A 21300-nucleotide genomic window follows, 5' to 3' on the forward strand; every position below is an offset into this window, starting at 1 on the left:
GCTGACGAGTTCAGGATGGGAGAGACATGCGGCATTTTGAACAATGACTGCCCAGACACAGACAGACCCAGGAACAAGACGGAGACATACAGTGACCACAACAAGCTGACAATCCCTTCATTACTCAACGATGACCAAGTCGAACCCTGTAAGTCATGTGGTTGGTCACCCATTGCCACTCTCCCCATCACTCCCATGCTAGCATCTCTGTCTGTCCTCTCCTCTTTTCTCCCTAATGGCACTTTCCCAGAGCCAAGATGAAAACCCCTCTGTCTCTGTGCTACAGGCTCTGACAAAAGCTAAGTGCCAACATACAAGAGACAGACAGACAGACAGGCGAATGACAGTGTTGCTTATTTTCAGGCTTATTGTTAATCAAAGCTATTGACTGCATAATCAATCACCTGTCGACAATCACAAACCTCCGAGACAACATTGTTAACCTCCTGTTAACTGTTGTGAAGTTGGGGGAAGAGAAGGGGGGCAGTTTTGGAGGTAAATACTACACATTCTCCATCATGGAGGGGGAAGAGGAAAGCATCGCATCAGCTGCTAACCCCTGCACAACAATCTGTCTGGTTCAAAGTCAAAATATAGGATAAGACACCCCAGGTGGAGGCAATAATCAGGCCGACACCTGCAAAAGTTTAGGTGGGATGCCTTCCTCACCATAGCAACCAGCACAATAAAAGAATAGAAGCCTCTCCACTCAGACAGTTCCATGCCAGGAATAAAATTGCATTCCGGGAAAGCAGTCGGAGGAGGTATTGTTATAAACTGTTCAAGGTTAGGGCACATCCTGTTACCCTGTGATTATGGTTATTGACTGAAAGGCAGAGATAGATAAAGAGAGAGAGAGAGAGAGAGGAAGAACGATAAGAGAGTGAGCGACAGAGTGTGACAGAGAGAGACAGAGGGAGAGAAATGGCCAGATTTCAACTCTGTGAAAGTGAATGGGGTTTGAATAAGTTAAAATCTCATTAATGAGTGAGTCAGGCAGAAAGTGAGAAGAGAGAGAGAGACAGAGAGAGAGAAAGTGAAAAATAGAGAGGGAGAAACATAGATAGGCAGAGAGATTGGGTACACAGACGGAGATAAAGAAAGGTACAGAGTGGGAGACACAAAGGAAATGTACTTATTGAATGCAGTATTTACAGATACTTTATCTTTCTTGACTGACCATCAACTGGATGGTATTCGTAGCCTACATGATAAACTATGCGACTATGTAACATTCAATAAAGCTGCAGAAAATTTTTTAAAATCTTTATATAAAGTTGGATGTGCTGTATAAGGTCTGTAAACAGCATAAACATATAAATCAGCCCAACTCCGCTCAAGCAAAGTGTAGCCCAGAGCTATCGCAATATGCATAACAGTCCATTTACATTCCTACTGCTGCTCCCTAAAACAGGGGCTGGTTTAACAGCCTAGCTCCAGGGTCAAAGCGCCAGTGAGTGTAACTTATCTCTGCCCCTTGGGTACTGAGCCTGGCAAATGGGTTGCCAACCTGTCCAGGACTGCCCTGGGGGGGGTTGGGTTTTACCTGTCCCCCCGCTTGGCGTGTTTTAGGCGAGGAAGCAGGTAAAGTAGGGCCGGCTGCCCACCTCCCTGTCCACTCCTGAGCTCAACCCCATGACACGGCGATGTGGGTGGGCACCAATATTGTAATAGCCCACCCGCCCTATTTAAATAAATAATCAATTGAGCTTGTTAACCAAGCCAATTAACCCCAGTTATACCCTGCCCACGGTTATTACGGTTGGCGTGGGCAGTCAGGCGGCATTCACAGAATCGCACAATGCAGATGAGGCCCTTCGGCCCATCGAGTCTGCACCGACAATTGTTTTAACTGCATTGTTAAAAAAAAACTTTTTTAAAAAACGTTTTCAAAGGGCGGGAAGGAACTGCTATCTTCAGGGGTGGGGGTGCCCTTTGTGCACTGTGGGGAAGCCCCCCACTCTCCGAGGAAGTACCCCCCACTGCCGCCACCACCACTTTCTTCCTACCCACCTGCTCTGTGAAACACACCCACCCCATCCCCTGCAGCCCCACCTACCCCCCCTCCCCCACCAACACCCGGCCCCTCCCTAAACTGCCCAAATCCACCCTGCCCAAGACCGCTGGACTTGCCTCACTCTGGGGTCCACCAGGCCTCTTTTTCCCTTCCTGGTTGCAGTCCCGGCAGCGCCCACTAACCAGCTCCTGGCACTGTTGGGACCGATGGAGCTGCCGGCCAATCAGGTGGAGGGGGGCGGAAGTCCCACAATGCCCCAGTTCAGACCGCCCGCAGCACATTATGGCCGTGGGGTAGGCTGGCATGGAGCAGGTCAGCTACCACATCAGCTCTGCTTCCAGGAGGCGAGCTGTCCACCCCCACACTCCTCCCCTAGCCCGACCCCTGATGTGCAGCCCCTGGAGTCTCCAGGAATGGAAGAGCAGTCTCCAGTTGGAGCAATATCATAATGGCAATTAGAATAGTCACATTATTGAAATATCACTTTGAGAACTTTGGTTTGTCAGTTATTAAAATATCAGGGACAGTGAAAGGAAAAGACTGTTTGACTGTCAAGGATCATCCAAATGGGTAATGAACTATCTGCCCATTTTTCAATTGCATGTGGGGGAGGCGGGACACCGTGATGATCGACACGTCAGGTAACCAATGGAGGGGGATGTCATGTGATCAAACATCTCGGAATACGTCCAACTGGAGCTGGCAATCCTAAGCCGCCAGTGTTTAAGGGCTGAGTGAGAGAGACCAGGAATACCATGTGGGCTGAGTGAGAGAGACCAGGAATATCATGTGGGCTGAGTGAGAGAGACCAGGAATACCATGTGGGCTGAGTGAGAGAGACCAGGAATACCATGTGGGCTGCACCTTGTTCAGCAGCAGGACACCTCCCAGACAATCATCACAACAATCTTCACCTACAATTAGTTACATGGCGCAGGAACTGGTGTGAAAAGTACTTGCATTTCTATGGTGCCTTACATATGAACAAATGAACAAGGAGCCGGAGTAGGCCATTCAGCCCCTCGAGCCTGAAATCTACACCCCATCTATAACCGCCAATAACCTATCACCCCCTTGCTTACCAAGAATCTATCCACCTCTGCCTTAAAAATATTCAAAGACTCTGTTTCCACCACTTTTTCAGGAAGAGAGTTCCAAAGACTCACAATCCTCTGAGTGAAAATATTTCACCTCATCTCTGTTCTAAATGGGCGACCCCTTATTTTTAAACCATGACCCCTGGTCCTAGATTCTCCCACAAGAGGAAACATCCTCTCCACATCCATCTTGTCAAGACCCCTCAGGATCTTATATGTTTCAATCAAGTTGCCTCTTACTCTTCTAAACTCCAGTGGATACAAGCCTGGCCTGTCCAACCTGTCCTCATAAGACAACCTGCCCATTTCAGGTATTGGTCTGGTAAACATTCTCTGAACTGCTTCCAATGCATTTACATCCTTCCTTAAATAAGGAGACCAATATTGTACACAATACTCCAGATGTGGTCTCACTAGTGCTCTGTACAACTGAAGCATAACCTCCCTACTTTTGTATTCAATTCCCCTCGCAATAAATGATAACATTCTACTAGCTTTCCTAATTACTTGCTGTACCTGAATAATAGCCTTTTGTGATTCATGCACAAGAATACCTAGATCCCTCTGAATTTCAGAGCTCTGGTATCTCTCACCATTTAGATAATGTGCTTCTTTTTTATTCTTCCTGCCAAGATAGATAATTTCACATTTTCCCATATTACGCTCCATTTGTCAGATCTTTACCCACTCACTTAAATTATCTGTATCTTTTTATATCCTCCTTATGTTGTCTTCACAACTTACTTCCCTACCTATCTTTGTGTCATCAGCAAATTTGGCAACTATCCCATCCATCCCTTTATCCAAGTCATTAATATAAATTGTGAACAGTTGAGGTCTCAGCACTGATTCTGTGGCACACCATTTGTTACATCTTGCCAACCTGAAAAAGACCCATTTATGCCTACTCTCTGCTTCCTGTGAGCCAGCCAATCTTCTACCCATGCCAATATGTTACCCCCTACACCATGAGCTTTTATTTTCCACAATAACCTTTAATGTGGCACCTTATCAAATGCCTTCTGGAAATCTAAGTACAGTACATCCACTGCTTCCCCTTTATCCACAGCACATGTTACTTCCTCAAAGAACCCTAATAAGTTGGTTAAACACAATTTCCTTTCACAAAACCATGTTGACTCTGCCTGATGACCTTGAGCTTATCCAAGTGCCTTGCTATAGTTTCTTTAATAATAGCTTCTAACATTTTCCCCATGACAGATGTTAAGCCAACTGGCCTGTAGTTTCCTGCTTTCTGTCTCCCTCCCTTTTTGAATAATGGAGTAATTTTTGCTATCTTCTAATCTAATGGGACCTTGCCTGAATCTAGGGAGTTTTGCAAAATTAAAACCAATGCATCAGCTATCTCACTAGACACTTCTTAAGACCCTAGGATGAAGTCCATCAGGACCCGGGCTCTTGTCAGCCCACAGCTCCAACAATTTACTCAGTGTCACTTCTCTGGTGAGTGTAATTTTCCTGAGTTCCTCCCTCCCTTTCATTTCCTTGTTTATAGCTGCTTCTGGGATGTTACTTGTATCCTCTTTGGAGAAAACTGATGCAAAATATCTGTTCAATTCATCAGCCATCTCCTTGTTTTCCATTATCAATTCTCCAGGCTCACTTTCTATAGGACCAATGCTCACTTTGTTAAATCAATTCTTTTTAAAATATTTACAAAAACTCTTACTATCTGTTTTTATATTTCTAACTAGCTTTCTCTCATACTCTAATTTTTCCTTCCTTATTAGTCTTTTAGTCATCCTTTGCTGTTCCTTATATTCTGTCCAGTATTCTGACCTGCCACCTGTCTTTGCACGATTATTTGCTTTTTCTTTAAGTTTGATGCTATCTTTAGCTTTTCTGGTTAACCACAGATGGTGTGTCCATCTCTTGGACTTTTTCTTACCAGTTGGAATCTATCTATTCTGTGCATTCTGAAATATCCCCTTAAATATTAGCCACTGCACTTCCATTGAGTTATCATTTAACCTAATTTGCCAATTCATTTTAGCCAGCTCAGATTTCATGCCCTCATAATTGCCCCTATTTAAGTTTAAAAACATAGTCTTGGACCCACTTCTCTCCCTCAAACTGAATGTAAAATTCATGGCTTCAGGGCTCTTCACAGACAATAAAGTAATTATGAAGTGTAGTCACTGTTTTATTGTAAGGAAATGTGATACTGAAGCAGCCCATGTCCATATACAGCAAGTCCTGGACAACATTCAGACTTGGGCTGATAAGAGGCAAGTAATATTCATTTCACACAAGTGCCAGGCAATGACCATCTCCCCTTGACAACAGAGAATCTAGCCATCTCCCCTTGACATTGAATGCAATTACCATCGCTGAATCCCCACTATCAACAACCTGGGGTTACCATTGACCAGAAGCTGAACTGGACCAGTTATATAAATACCGTGGCTACAAGAGCAGGTCAGAGATTAGGAACCCTGTAGTAAGCAACTCACCTCCTGACTCCCCAAAGCCTGTCCACCATCTACAAGGCACAAGTCAGGAGTGTGATGGAATACTCTCCACTTGCCTGGATGAGTGCAGCTCCCACAACACTCAAGAAGCTCAACACCATCCAGGACAAAGCAGCCCACTTGATTAGCACCACATCCACAAACATTCAAGCCCTCCGCTACCAACGCACAGAGGCAGCAGTGTGTACCATCTACAAGATGCACTGCAGGAATTCACCAAGGCTCCTTCAGCAGCACTTTCCAAACCCACAACCTCCACCACCTAGAAGGACAAGGGCAGGGGGTGGGTGTGAATACCGCCACCTCCAAGTTCCCCTCCAAGCTACTCACCATCCTGACTTGGGTCAAAATCCTGGAACTCGCTCCCTAACAGCACTGTGGGTGTCCCTACACCGCATGGACTGCAGCGTTTCAAGAAGGCAGCTCACCACCACCTTCTCAAGGGCAATTAGGGATGGGCAATAAATGCTGGCCTAGCCAACGACACTAGAATCCTATGGAAGAATGAAAAAAATATGCACAATAAGCTCCCAAAACACAATAATGAGACAAATGAGACTAGAATAATCTGGCTTTCAGTGATGTCGGTTTAGGGCTAAGTATTGATCAGGAGATCGGGAGAACACCCCTGCTCATCTTCAAATTAGTGGCTGTGACATCCTCAACATCAACCTGAGGGGGCAGACAGGGTCTCAGTTTAATGCCTCATCCAAGAGATGGCATCTCCAATAACGCAGCATGCCCGCAGTACTGCACTGGAAGATCCAGCTCACATTAGCTACTCGCCCTGGTTGAATCCATGCGCTATTGACTCTGAGGGTGGAAATTTCTGTGCCCACTGGCGTCGGGCATGACTGGTGGCATGAACGGACTATATGGAGCGATCGGTTTTATGACGGCGGGAAACCAGTTTGCGATCGTCCGCTCAGCCTGCCAACGTGGGCTGCGTTTCCCACCATCAGACATCGAGAACCTCATCATTATACATCAGCCTATCAGTATCAGGCCAGCCCGCTGGAATCGTCCCCTCCTGCTAGATCGCCTGTTCACATCGGCAGGAAAGCGCGCTGACGTGTTTCGCAAAGTCACATAAAAGGCGTGCACTTGGTGGCCTGCACTTTAAGGGGAACTCGAAGGTGAGTTCACAGTAACTGTGTACAGCACATCGCCAGGGTCACCAGTTGGACTTCAAGCTTGAGAGGCGCTGGGGGGGTCGGGGTTAGGGGCAGCCCTGCCATTGAATATGGTGCACAAGCATTCGGGGGTTGGGGGTTATGGTGGGCAAAGGAAGTGGCCACACCTTTGGGAAACCTGTAGAAAGTGACCATTCCTCTGCAACTGAGACGGTTCAGGCGCAGCCACATTGATATGATTGGGGTCCAGCTCCTCGCTTATCTGCCCACTCAAGCAACACAGAGGCATCGAAGTGTCACAAAGTGATCCGGAGCATCTCCCTTCCCCCCGCCCCCACCGGCACAGTCTGCAAATCCATGAGCGTTTCAGTGGACGGCAGAACAGCTGGACGACTACGCACGTTGTACAATCTCCTCGCTAAAGCTGGGCCATGGCACAGTCACTGCTGGAGGCGCCCACAGCCCCTTAACAATGTCAGCATCCTGGTTTGGACCAGTCTCCCCCATGGTCAAGCTAACTGGGCAGCCCATGCAATGCAGGTTAGGAGACTGGCTGTGTCTGAGCTGAGAGCACAGCCTGCAGTCCAATGGGAAAAGTTGCCACCAATCAGGTGGGTGGAGTGGGGCGGAGGAGGGTGGGGGTCTCAGGCAGCCATGCAGCCCACTAAACTCTGGCCATCCGAGTGCTGGCCAGCGTACTCTCCAGGGACACGTTGCTGAACATGGGGGCCGCAGTCTTCTTCAGTCTCAGGGCCATGTTTTCTGTACAGCAGCGGTGGTCTGGAAGCGCTGAGTGTGTGCTCGCGGCTGGACTGTAAACATGGCGCCCGGCGCGAGGCAGCCGTGGGGTGATGGCGGGCGGGAGACTGAGAGCCCGCTCGCCGTGGAAACGGCGTCTTTCCCAGGAGCACGTAAATAACGTGGCGGGTTTGGGACAACATGGCTTGAAAACCTGCCAAAAACGTAGCACTCATGTTGCAAATCTCGTACAATCCCACCCTGAGACGAGGCATCAATCACAACATGAGCCAGCAGGCAATGTCTGGAAACAAACCCGCAACAGGCTGAGAGGGCCTTCACTTTGCAGACATGTGTGTGGAGCAGGGTGGGATTACATTGTAAAAATTATAAATTAATTCAGGGAAACAGAGGCGGAGAGAGAGAGAGTTCAAACCTTGTGCTGTCATTGTGATGCCTTCAAACGCTGGAGAACATGATGCTGTAATCTGAACAGTGAGATCTGATTGGTGCCCTGTAATCCCTCCTGTTACAACCTCTGAATATTTTGCATTTGTTGACCTTGGTTTCAATTTGAGGTTATATTTTTTGTTATTCATTCTCAGGGTGTGGGCATCGGTGGCAAAGCTGGCATTTTATTGCCCACCCCAAATTGATAGGACTTCAGTGTTTGAGGCAGTTCAGTTGGCAGTTAAAAGTCAGACGTGTTGGAGTGGGTTTGGGATCGGGTATAGGCCGAGGCCTGGTAAAACCGACAACTTCTCATCCCCGAAGGATGACAATGAGCCAATTGGGCTTTGTCAATAATCCAACAGCTTCATGGTCACTTACACTAATACCAGCTTTTTATTTCCAGGTTCTTGTTCAGACTGAATTAAGATTCCCAAACCACAATTATTAGGTTTGAATATTCATTGCCCGATCGCCAGGGCGAAGCAGATGGAAATACATATTTTAAATCTCTCTATTAAGGGAGCAAGACGGAAAAAGTTAAAATGCCAACTCCTAAGTTATCCTTGACTTTAATTTCAACTGAGATGCTCAACATCGCAAGAACGGATTATCTGCTCATTGTCACATTGCTGTTTGTGAGATCTTGCTGTGTACAAATTGGCTGCCGGGTTCCCTGTATTGACAACACTGCAAAAAGTACTTCATTGGCTGTGAAGCGATTTGGGATGCCCCGAGGTCATAAAAGGCACTATATAAATGGAAGTTTTGCTGTTAATCCACAGAGTTTATTCATTACCACAGTCTTGGAATGCCCTGGAGTTCTGCCTTGGTTGTCTCACCTGGTGGTACTGTCCAATGCTTTGATTTATTCTTTCATGGGATGTGCGCGTTGCTGGCAAGACCAGCATTTGTTGCCCGTCCTTAATTGCCCTCGAACTGAGTGGCTTGCTAGGCCATTTTAGAGGGCAGTTAAGAGTCAACCCACATTGCTGTGGGTCTGGAGTCACATGTAGGCCCAGACCAGGTCACCATCGCTGAGACTGGCTCTCAATTCCTGACATTATGAATTGAATTTAAATTCCAACAGCTGCCATGGTGGGATTTAAACTCTTGCCCCCCAGAGCACGAGACTGGGCCTCTGATCCAGTGACATCACGACTCTGCCACCATCTCCCCATAATGACCCTGCTAAAGCTCACAGGACGAGTGGGAGAGAGTGAGAGGGGCCTGCACCCGTGACTCAGCAGCGGGTCAGGATCGGGCCATGTCTCGCCCGACCCTCCTCTTACCTCCCCGGAATCTGAACACGGCCCCCGCCTCTTCTGTAACCTCCTGGCCAGGGGGGACTATTTTGAAATAGTAACACATCCCGATCTCCGTCCCCTCCCCAATCTCCCAGGCTCCAGGCCCCAGAACCAATCCAGCATTCCTGGTGAGCTCACCACCACCTTCTCAAGGGGCAATTAGGGACGGGTAACAAGAAGAAATTGAACCACTTGCTGCAAAAAATGTTCTGAAAAGAGAAAACTTGTATTTCTATAGCGCCTTTCACAACCTCAGGGTGGCCCAAAATACTTTTTCAAGTGTAGTCACTGTTTCAATGTGCAAAACACAGCAGAGATTGTACACAGCAAGATCCCACCAATAGCAATATGATGCAAGGTAATTGGTCTTTTGTGATACAAAAGACACCAGAGAGACTAGACATTTTTAAATACTGTGTCTACAAGAGCAGGTCAGAGGCTAGGAATCCTGCAGTAAGTAACTCACCTCCTGACTCCCCAAAGCCTGTCCCCTGTCTACAAAGCACAAGTCAGGAGTGTGATGGAATACTCCCCAATTGCCTGGATGAGTGCAGCTCCCACAACACTCAAGAAGCTCAACACAGCCCAGGACAAAGCAGCCCCTGAATGGCATCACATCCACAAACACTCACTCCCTCCACCACTGACGCACAGTAGCAGCAGTGTGTACCATCTACAAGATGCACTGCAGCAACTCACCAAGGCTCATTAGACAGCACCTTCCAAACCCACGACGGCTACCATCAGAAAGACAAGGGCAGCAGGTTCAGGGAATTAACACCGCCTGCAGGTGCGCTGCCAAGCCGCTCACCATTGTAACCTGGGAATACATCCTGGTTACTTCATGGCTGCTGGGGTAAAATCTTGGAATTTCCTCCCTAACAGCATTGTGGATGTATCTACATCACATTGAATGCAGTGGTCCAAGAAGGCAATGAACATGTAAGGCAAATAAGGGAAGAGCAATCAATGCAGGCTCAATGTGCAACGCCGAAATCTCATAAATGTATAGACAATATGGCCCAGACTCACTGGGGTGCAGTGTGACAATTCCTCACTCACTGGGATGCAGTGTGACAATTCCTCACTCACTGGGGTGCAGTGTGACAATTCCCCACTCACTGGGGTGCAGTGTGGCAATTCCTCACTCACTTGGATGCAGTGTGGTAATTCCTCACTCACTGGGGTGCAGTGTGACAATTCCTCACTCACTGAGGTGCAGTGTGACAAATCCTCACTCACTGGGGTGCAGTGTGACAATTCCTCACTCACTGGGGTGCAGTGTGGCAATTCCTCACTCACTGGGATGCAGTGTGACAATTCCTAACTCACTGGGGTGCAGTGTGGCAATTCCTCACTCACTGGGGTGCAGTGTGACAATTCCTCACTCACTGGGATGCAGTGTGACAATTCCTCACTCACTGGGATGCAGTGTGACAATTCCCCACTCACTGGGGTGCAGTGTGACAATTCCTCACTCACTGGGGTGCAGTGTGTCCAGTCCTCACTCACTGGGTTACAGTGTGACAATTCCCCACTCACTGGGGTGCAGTGTGACAATTCCTCACTCACTGGGGTGCAGTGTGTCCAGTCCTCACTCACTGGGTTGCAGTGTGACAATTCCCCACTCACTGGGGTGCAGTGTGAGAATTCCCCACTCACTGGGGTGCAGTGTGACAATTCTCCACTCACTGGGGTGCAGTGTGACAATTCCTCACTCACTTGGGTGCAGAGTGAGAATTCCCCACTCACTGGGGTGCAGTGTGACAATTCCCCACTCACTGGGATGCAGTGTGACAATTCCTCACTCACTGGGGTGCAGAGTGAGAATTCCCCACTCACTGGGGTGCAGTGTGACAATTCCCCACTCACTGGGGTGCAGTGTGACCATTCCTCACTCACTGGGGCGATGTGTGATAAGTTCCTCACTCAGATACCCGCAGCCAAGCTGCACCTCAAATACATTTGGACTGTCAGTATGAAACACCGATATTACCTCCAGCGTCGTCTGCTGCGTAATTACACAATTTAGCAATGCATAATTTGTAAATTTTAGCCGATCTCTCTGCGGCTCGCAGTTTGTGAAATCCACTCTTTTGGTTTGTATTCAAATGAAGGAAGATTAATATAGCTCCCCAATCGATCCGGGCAATCTGAGGACAGATATGAAATCCTTGCTTCTGTGGGTGCACAGTAATTATTATGACTTTCATTTCAAAATTTAAGCATGTTCGATTATCCTGGTAGGCTTTGCATCTGCTGCTCAGAGGCTGGTGGCCTGGGAAGTCTTTCCACTCTGTCCTCTTGGGGCAAATGCTAAGGCTCAGAATAATAGCCTCTTGCGCTGAATTAACTTTTACTGTCCTGGTCCTTGCTAACCGCCCTTGCAGAATGCCACCTTCTATTGTGTATCTATACGCTGGCCTGTCTCTCTCCCTCTCTCTCCCTCTCTCTCCCCCTAAAGATGTGCTTCAACACACTTCCAGCCATCTGTGCTGCACTCAAATACTTCAATATAAAAATGGAAATAGAGGCACTCGAGAAGATAACAAAAGAAAAGGATTTACAAGGATGACACCAGATGATACTAGAACTGAGAGGTTATATCAATCAGGAAAGACTGAACGAGCTCGAGTTCATTTCTCTAGGAAAGGGGACAAGGCGTTGATGATTTAGGACTGAGATGATGAAAAATGTCTTCACTTGGAGGATTCTGAATTCTTTTCAACTCCAGACGATTGAGAATGCTCCATCATTGAATAGATTTAAGGCTGAGATGGACAGAGGAATGGATAATGGATGTTTTTCAGAAGGTTTGTAGTGGAGTTCCCGGTGGGGGGCGTGGTGGTCATTGTTGGGACCCTCGCTCTTCGTGATATATATTGATGACCCAGACTTTGCTGTACAGTGAACAATTTCAAAGTTTGTGCATGATACAAAACTTGGAAGAATTGTGAACTGTGAGAAGGATAGTGTAGAACTCCAGAAGGACATAGACAAGTTGGTGGAGTGGGCAGACAGATGGCAAATGAAGTTCAATGCAGAGAACGTTTTTATTTCTTTATTCTTCATGGTATGCGGGCGTCGCTGGCTGGGCCCCAATTGCCCTTGTTCAGAGGGCATTTAAATGTGAACCACATTGCTGTGGGTCTGGAGTCACATGTAGGCCAGGCCAGGCAAAGTGCGGCAGATTCCCTTCCCTAAAGGACATTAGTGAGCCAGATGGGTTTGTCATCTGACTTTTCATTCCGGATGTGTAATGAATTCAAACTTCACCTTCTGTCATGGTGGCAGGACTGGTTGAGAGAGCGGTTAATAAAGCATACAGTGTCCTAGGCTTTATTCATAGGGGCAAGGAGCAAGGAGGTTACGTTGAACTTGTATAAGTCTCTAGTCCAGCCTCAGCTGGAGTGTTGCGTCTGGTTCTGGGCACCTGCACTTTAGGAAGGATGTGAAGTCATTGGAGAGAGTGCAGAATAGATTCATGAGAATGGTTGCTGGGATAAGGAACTTCAGCTGTGAAGATAGATTGAAGAAGTTGGGCTCTTTTCCTTGGAGAAGAGAAGGTTGAAAGGAGATTTGATCGAGATATTCAAAATCATGAGAGGTCTGGACAGAGTAGATAGGGAGAAACTGTTCCCACTCGTGAAAAGGATCGAGAATGAGTGGGCACAGATTTAAAGCGATTAGTAAAAGAAGCAAAAGCGACATGAGGAACAACTTTTTCACACAGCGACTGGTTAGGGTCTGGAACACGCTGCCTGAGAGGGTGGTGGAGGCAGGTTCAATCAAAGCATTCAGAAGAGGATGAGGTTGTTATCTGAAAAGGAAGAATGTGCAGGGTTATGGGGAAAAGGTGGGGGAGTGGCACTGAGTGAATTGCTCATTCAGAGGGCTGGTGCAGACACGATGGGCCGAATGGCCTCACTCTGCTCCCTAACAATTCTGTGACTCTGTGATTTTTGATCTCTCAGGGAATCAAGGGATATGGGGAGTGGGTGCAAAAGTGGAGTTGAGGACAAAGATCAGCTGTCAATATATTGAATGGAGAAGCAGGCTTAAGGGGGGGCAAAAGGTGGAGGCCTCAGAGAGACCTTTAAAATTATTAAAGGGTTTAGAACATAAGAAATAGGAGCAGGAGTAGGCCATTCGGCCCCTCGAGCCTGCCCCGCTATTCAATAAGATCATGGCTGATATGCCCCAGGCCTCAGCTCCTCTTTCGTGCCAACACCTCATGGTTCTCAACTTCTCGATATTTCAAAAATCTATCCACCTCATCTTTAAATACTTTCAGTGATCTACCCTCCGCAACTCTCTGGGGTAGAGAATTCCAAATATTCACTACCCTCTGAGAGAAGAAATTCCTTCGCATCTCAGTTTTAAATGAGTGTCCCCTTATTCTGTAACAATGTTCCCTAGTTCGAGATCCCCCCACTAGTGGAAACATCTTCTCAACATCTACCCTGTCAAGCCCCCTCAGAATCTTGTACATTTCAATAAGATCACCCCTCATTCTCCTAAATGCTAATGAATAAAGGCCTAAGCTGTTTAGCTGTTCTTGATAAGTCAACCCCTTCATCCCAGGAATCAGCCAAGTGAATCTCTTTTGAACTGCCTCCAATGCCAGTATATCCTTTCTTAAATACGGGGACCAAAACTGTACACAGTACTCCAGGTGCGGCCTCACCAACACCCCTGTACAGTTGTAACAAGACTTCCTATTTTTAAACTCCAACCCCCTAGCAATACAGACCAAAATTCCATTTGCCTTCTGAATTACTTGCTGCACCTACATGCTAACTTTTTGTGTTTCATGCACAAGAACACCCAGATCCCTCTGTGCTGCACTTTTTTGGAGTCTCTCTCCATTTAAATAATAGTCTGGCTTTTGATTCTTCCTACCAAAGTCCATGGCCTCACACTTTCCTACATTAAACTCCATCTGCCCACTCAACCTATCTATATCCCTTTGCAGATTCCTTATGTCCTCATCACAACATGCCCTCCCACTTATTTTTGTATCATCAGCAAATTTGGATACATTACACTCTGCCCCCTCCTCCAAGTCATTAATATGGATAGTAAATAATAGAGGCCCTCGACCTGATCCACTAGTTATGTCTTTCCAACCTGAAAAAGACCCATTAATTCCGACTCTCTGCCTGCTGTGTATTAACCAATCCTCAATCCATACATTACCCCCAATACCGTGAGCTCCTATCTTGTGCAATAACCTTTTACGTGGCACCTTATTGAATGCCTTCTGGAAATCCAAATACACCACATCTACCGGTTTCCCTTTATCAACTCTGCTTGTTATATCCTCGAAGAACTCTAGCAAATTTGTCAAACATGATTTCCCTTTCACAAAACCATGTTGACTCTGTTTGATTGCGTTAAGCTTTTCTAAATGTCCTGCTATTTCTTCCTTAATAATGGACCCTAGCATTTTCCCAATTACAGATGTTAGGCTGACTGACCTACTGTTTCCTGCTTTTGTCTCCCTCCCTCCTTGAACAGGAGCATCATATTAGTGGTTTTCCAATCAGAGTGGGTTCTGGGACATTTTGACTAATGCCTCCGCTATCTCTGCAGCCACTTCCTTTAAAACCCTTGGATGCAGGCCATCAGGTCCTGGGGACTTGTCTGCCTTTGATAGTATAAATGTAAAAAAAATGATTCCACTTGCAGGGGAGATAATAAATATAAGACAGTCACTGCTGAATCCAAAAGGGGCTTCAGGAGAAACTTTGTTACACAGCGAGTGGTTAGAATGTGGAACTCACTACCACAGGGAGTGACTGAGGATAATACAGATAAATTTAAAGAAAGCTAGATAAACACACGAGGCAGAAAGGAATAGAAGGATATGTTGGTGGGGGGAGATGAAGTAGAGTGGACGGAGGCTCATGTGGAGCATAAACACCAACATGGACCAGATGGGCCGAATGGCCTGTTTCTGTGCCATCTGTTCAATACGATTAAATCTGACTCGGCCCACACATCCCATTGATCCACACGCTTGCAACTCAATGGAATTGGATCACTAGAAAATTAACTCAAGCAAGTTTCAGGGGGATCCTGATGAGTATTGACAGGACAATCAGACAATGACATGAGGAATGGTAAATATGGGAAGTTGAAAAATGGAACAGCAGAAGACATGGAGATTAACTCATAACTTACACATGGGATAGAGTCCAGGGAGGTTTACTCTGTATCTAACCCCGTGCTGTACCTGTCCTGGGAGTGTTTGATGGAGACAATGTAGAGGGAGCTTTACTCTGTATCTAACCCTGTGCTGTACCTGTCCTGGGAGTGTTTGATGGAGACAATGTAGAGGGAGCTTTACTCTGTATCTAACCCCGTGCTGTACCTGTCCTGGGAGTGTTTGATAGGGACAGTGTAGAGGGCACTTTACTCTGTATCTAACCCGGTGCTGTACCTGTCCTGGGAGTGTTTGATGGAGACAATGTAGAGGGAGCTTTACTCTGTATCTAACCCTGTGCTGTACCTGTCCTGGGAGTGTTTGATGGAGACAGTGTAGAGGAATTTCCTTTACAGAGATCACAATGTCAGGATGTTCCAACGTAATTTACAGCCAATAAAGTATTTTTTGAAGTGTTGGTACTGTTGTAACGTAGGAAACACAGCTGCTAAATTGTGCACAGCAAGATCCCACAAAAAGCAACGTGTTAATGTGCAGATATTCTGCAATTACCTGCTTTGGTGGAAGTATAAACACTGTCCAGAACATCGGGGAGAAAACCTTTGCTCTTTGAAATAGTGACATTAAAGGGCACGAGGGAACTTAGTTTGACTCCTCATCTGAAATGCAGCACCTCTGACAGTGTAGCACTCCTTCAGATTTGTCCTGAAGTCTCTGGAGCACTGATGAAGTGCTACATTTTCCTTTACTTCAGATTATAAACAGAGGACAGGTCATTTTAGACAGGTGGATGGAGACTGTCTGAGATTTGAAGTGCGGAATGAACGTCCATTTCTAAATGCAGCTCTTCACATAGAATTGTGGAATGATACAGCACAGAAGGGGGTCATTCGGCCCATCGTGCCTGTGCCAGTTCACTGAAAGAGCTATCCAATTAGTTTTACATCAGCCCTTTCCTCATAGCCCTTCACATTTTTCTACTTCAATTATTTTTCCATTTCTGTTCTGAAGGTCATTATTGACCATAAGACCATAAGACATAGGAGCAGAAATTAGGCCATTCGGCCCATCGAGTCTGTTCCGCCATTCAATCATGCCTGATAAGCTTCTCAACCCCATTCTTCTTCCTTCTCCCGTCTTCTCCCCGTAACCTTTGATCCCCTTACCAATCAAGAACCTATCGATCTCAGTCTTAAATACACTCAATGACCTGGCCTCCACAGCCTTCTGTGGCAATGAATTCCATAGATTCACCACTCTCTGGCTAAAGAAGTTTCTCCTCATCTCTGTTCTAAAAGGTCTTCCCTTTACTCTGAGGCTGTGCCCTCAGGTCCTAGTCTCTTCTACTAATGGAAACATCTTCCCCAAGTCCACTCTATCCAGGCCTTTCAGTATTCTGTAAGTTTCAATCAGATGCCCCCTCATCTTTCTAAACTCCATCAAGTATAGACCCAGAGTCCTCAAACGTTCCTCATATGTTAAGCCTTTCATTCCTGGGATCATTCTCGTGAACCTCCTCTGGACCGTCTCCAGGGCCAGAACATCCTTCCTGAGATACGGGGCCCAAAATTGCTCACAATATTCTAAATGTGGTCTGACCAGAGCCTTATAAAGCCTCAGCAGCACATCCCTGCTTTTATATTCTAGTCCTCTCAAAATAAATGCCAACATTGCATTTGCCTTCCTAACTACCGACTCAACCTGCAAGTTAACCTTAAGAGAATCCTGGACTAGGACTCCTAAGTCCCTTTGCACTCCAGATTTCTGAATTCTCTCCCCATTTAGAAAATAGTCTATGCCTCTATTCTTCCTACCAAAGTACATGACCTCACACTTCCCCACGTTGTATTCCATCTGCCACTTCTTTGCCCATTCTCCTAACCTGTCCAAATCCTTCTGCAGCCTCCCCGCCTCCTCAATACTACCCGTCCCTCCACCTATCTTTGTATCATCTGCAAACTTAGCCAGGATACCCTCAGTTCCTTCATCTAGATCATTAATGTATAAAGTGAAAAGTTGTGGTCCAAACACTGACCCCTGCAGAACTCCAATAGTCACCGGCAGCCATCCTGAGAAGGACCCCCTTATCCCCACTCTCTGCCTCCTGCCAGACAGCCAATCTTCTATCCATGCTAATACCTTGCCTCTAACACCATGGGCTCTTATCTTACTGAGCAGCCTCCTGTGCGGCACCTTGTCAAAGGCCTTCTGGAAGTCCAAGTAGATAACATCCATTGGCTCTCCTTTGTCTAACCTACTCATTACCTCCTCAAAGAATTCTAACAGATTTGTCAGGCATGACCTCCCCTTGATGAAACCATGCTGACTTTGCCCTATTTTACCATGCACTTCCAAGTATTCTGAAATCTCATCCTTAATAATGGACTCTAAAATCTTACTAACGACCGAGGTCAGGCTAATCGGCCTGTAATTTCCCGTCTTTTGCCTCACTCCCTTCTTAAACAGGGGGGTTACATTAGCGATTTTCCAGTCCTCTGGAACCCTCCCTGACCCAAGTGATTCCTGAAAGATCACCACTAATGCCTCCACTATCTCTTCAGCTATCTCCTTCAGAACTCTGGGGTGTAATCCATCTGGTCCAGGTGATTTATCCACCTTCAGACCTTTCAGTTTTCCTAGCACCTTCTCCTTGGTAATGGCCACCATACTCACCTCTGCCCCCCGACTCTCTTGAACTTTGGGGATGTTACTCGTGTCTTCCACCGTGAAGACTGACGCAAAGTACCTATTCAGTTCCTCCGCCATTTCTTTGTTCCCCACTACTACTTCTCCAGCATCATTTTCCAGCAGCCCAATGTCCACTTTTGCCTCTCTCTTACCCTTTATATATCTAAAAAATCTCTTGCAATCTTTTTTTATATTACTGGCTAGTTTACCCTCATATTTAATCTTCTCCCTCCTTATTTCTTTTTTAGTCGTCCTCTGTTGGTCTTTGTAGGCTTCCCAATCCCCTGGCTTCCCACTGCTCTTCGCCGCATTGTATGCTTTCTATTCAGCTTTTATGCTGTCCCTGACTTCCCTTGTCAGCCATGGTTGCCTCGTCCTCCCTTTAGTATGCTTCTTCTTCCTAGGGTTGAATTTTTGCTGTGTCTCCCAAATAACTCCCGGAAACTCCTGCCTTTGCTGTTCCACTGTCTTTCCTGCTAGGCTCATCTCCCAGTCAATTCTGGCCAGCTCCTCCCTCATGCCTCTGTAGTTGCCTTTATTCAACTGTAATACCGTTACATCTGATTCCAGCTTTTTCCTCTCAAATTGCAGGGTAAATTCTATCATATTATGGTCACTTCCTCCTAAGGGTTCCTTCACCTTAAGCTCCCTTATCAAATCTGCCTCATTACACATCACAAAATCTAGAATTGCCTGTTCCCTAGTGGACTCCAATACAAGCTGCTCCAAAAAGCCATCTCGTAGACATTCCACAAATTCCTTTTCTTGGGATCCACTACCAACCTGATTTTCCCAGTCTACCTGCATATTGAAATCCCCCCATGATCACTGTAACCTTGCCTTTCTTACATGCCTTTTCTATCTCCTGGTGTATCTTGTGCCCCACATCCTAACTACTGTTCGGAGGCCTGTACATAACTCCCATTATGTTTTTTTTTACCTTTGCGGTTCCTCAACTCTACCCACACAGATTCTACATCATCTGACGTCATTTCTTGCTATCGATTTAATTTCATTTCTTACTAACAAAGCAACCCCACCCCCTCTGCCAACCTGCCTATCTTTTCGATAGGATGTACATCCTTGGATATTTAGCTCCCAGTCCTGCTCCCACTGTTCTTTCAGGCATTGTGTTCCAGAGCACAACAACTCGCTACTTGAAAACAATGGCTCCTTGCATCCCCCTCTGGTTCTTGTGCCAATTACTTTATCACAGAATCACAGAATCACACAGTGCAGAAGAGGCCCATCGAGTCTTCACCGACACATCAGAAGCACCTGACCTACCTACCTAACCCTATTTACCAGCACTTGACCCATAGCCTTGAATGTTATGATGTGCCAAGTGCTCATCCAGGTACATTTTAAAGGATGTGAGGCAACCCGCCTCCACCACCCTCCCAGGCAGCGCATTCCAGACTGTCGCCACCCTCTGGGTAAAAAAGTTTTTCCTCACATCCCCCGCTAAACCTCCTGCCCCTCACCTTGAACTTATGTCCTTTTGTGACTGACCCTTCAACTAAGGGGAACAGCTGCTCCCTATCCACCTTGTCCATGCCCCTCATAATCTTAAATCTGAGTCCACTGGTTAACAACTTTCCTTCCTGTCAATGTTTTGTCAATTACATTGTTAAAGCTTGTTAATGTCAATTACACTGTCGAGGAAGCAGGTGATGGATATATATAAATAGTGGGCAGCTGGGCCACTGGGTGTTGGTGAGGAGCGCTGATATTGAACAAAGTCAACAAAATCTCTCAGCAAGGAAAGGCTGAGTGTCCTGGTTTTGACTTCACCAACCAGCTTGAATCCTGTTAGGCACAGACGGTATAAAACAGTTTCCTCCAAACTACTCTATCAAATCCCCTCATGATTTTGGAAACCCATATTACATCTCTCCATAACTGTACAGACAGCGTCTCAGTGATTGTCAGTATGTACGGGTCTGTAAAGGGTCTGTATAGTTCTATTAGCTGATGCTTAGTAAGCTGCAGGGAATCAGGAGATTGATAGTCATGCTAAGGTCAGTATCAAAAACAAATGCTATTATGAATCATTAATCCAACTAAGGAAGAGATTGCTTGAGAACGAAGTGAATCAATAGCTACATTAACTATTAAAGAACATGAAGTTGTTTTTAAAAATCTCTCTCCTCATCTTATTGATGACAGTGGGTATCTGATACATTCTGGGCAGGCAGCTCCCAGGAAACCATCTGCGATCTGTGGCTGATGTTAGATGCGAGATAAGAATTGGCCAGGCTACCTGGGGGGAACTTACCTGCTCTTCTTTTGACAGTGGCTGTGGGATCTTTCACATTCACCCAAGAAGGCAAATGGAGTCTCAGCTTAACCGGAGTGACGGCAGCTCCAACAGTGCCACCCTGACTCTGTTACACTGGGGGAATCCACCTAAAGTTTGGGTTCCGGCCTCTGTGAGTGGGACTTACCTCCTGAGCTGGAGCTGGGGGCATTGCCCCACTAAGCCACAGCTGACAACGGTGTTGTCCTTGTCAATATTTGAATGACCCACCTCATACTTCTAACCCCAGGTTATCTCAGCTTCTGAAGGGGTCCTCATTCCGTGAATAAGCCATTGATTTTCAGTCTTCTTACAGTGAAAGGCTACTCAAAAGAGTTTATTTACAGTGAAAGCCGAGTGTATAGCACCTGTTAACATGCACTCCCTGTGCACTTCCTCTTCTGCTCCTACATAACCCGAATCCTGTGATTTGGGAATTACTGACTCAGGTGTGGCCACAATCTACCCTTTTAATCATAGAAACATAAAAACATTGAAAATAGGAGCAGGAGTAGGCCATTCGGCCCTTCGAGCCTGCTCCACCATTCATTATGATCATGGCTGATCATCCAACTCAATAGCCTGCTCCCGCTTTCTCCCCATATCCTTCGATCCCTTTCACCCCAAGAGCTATATCTAACTCCTTCTTGAAAACATACAATGTTTTGGTCTCAACTACTTTCTGTGGTAATGAATTCCACAGGCTTACCACTCGCTGGGTGAAGAAATTTCTCCTCATCTCAGTTCTAAATGGTCTACCCTATATCCTCAGACTGTGATCCCTGGTCTGGACTCCCCCACCATCGGAAACATCCTTCCTGCATCTAGTCCTGTGAGAATTTTATAGGTTTCTATGAGATCCCCCTTATTCTTCTGAACTCCAGCGAATATAATCCTAATCAACTCAATC

At 46.3% G+C, this 21300-nt stretch overlaps 1 protein-coding gene across 3 annotated transcripts in view; it reads right to left on the bottom strand.

Moving 5' to 3' along the window:
- The window catches only part of robo1 (roundabout, axon guidance receptor, homolog 1 (Drosophila)), a 663637-nt gene that overhangs the window by 404889 nt on the left and 237448 nt on the right, over nucleotides 1-21300 (bottom strand). The gene's annotated exons all lie outside the window — the stretch shown is intronic.

The sequence above is a fragment of the Cetorhinus maximus genome, chromosome 16, assembly GCF_964194155.1.
Source record: "Cetorhinus maximus chromosome 16, sCetMax3.hap1.1, whole genome shotgun sequence".
NCBI lineage: Eukaryota > Metazoa > Chordata > Chondrichthyes > Lamniformes > Cetorhinidae > Cetorhinus > Cetorhinus maximus.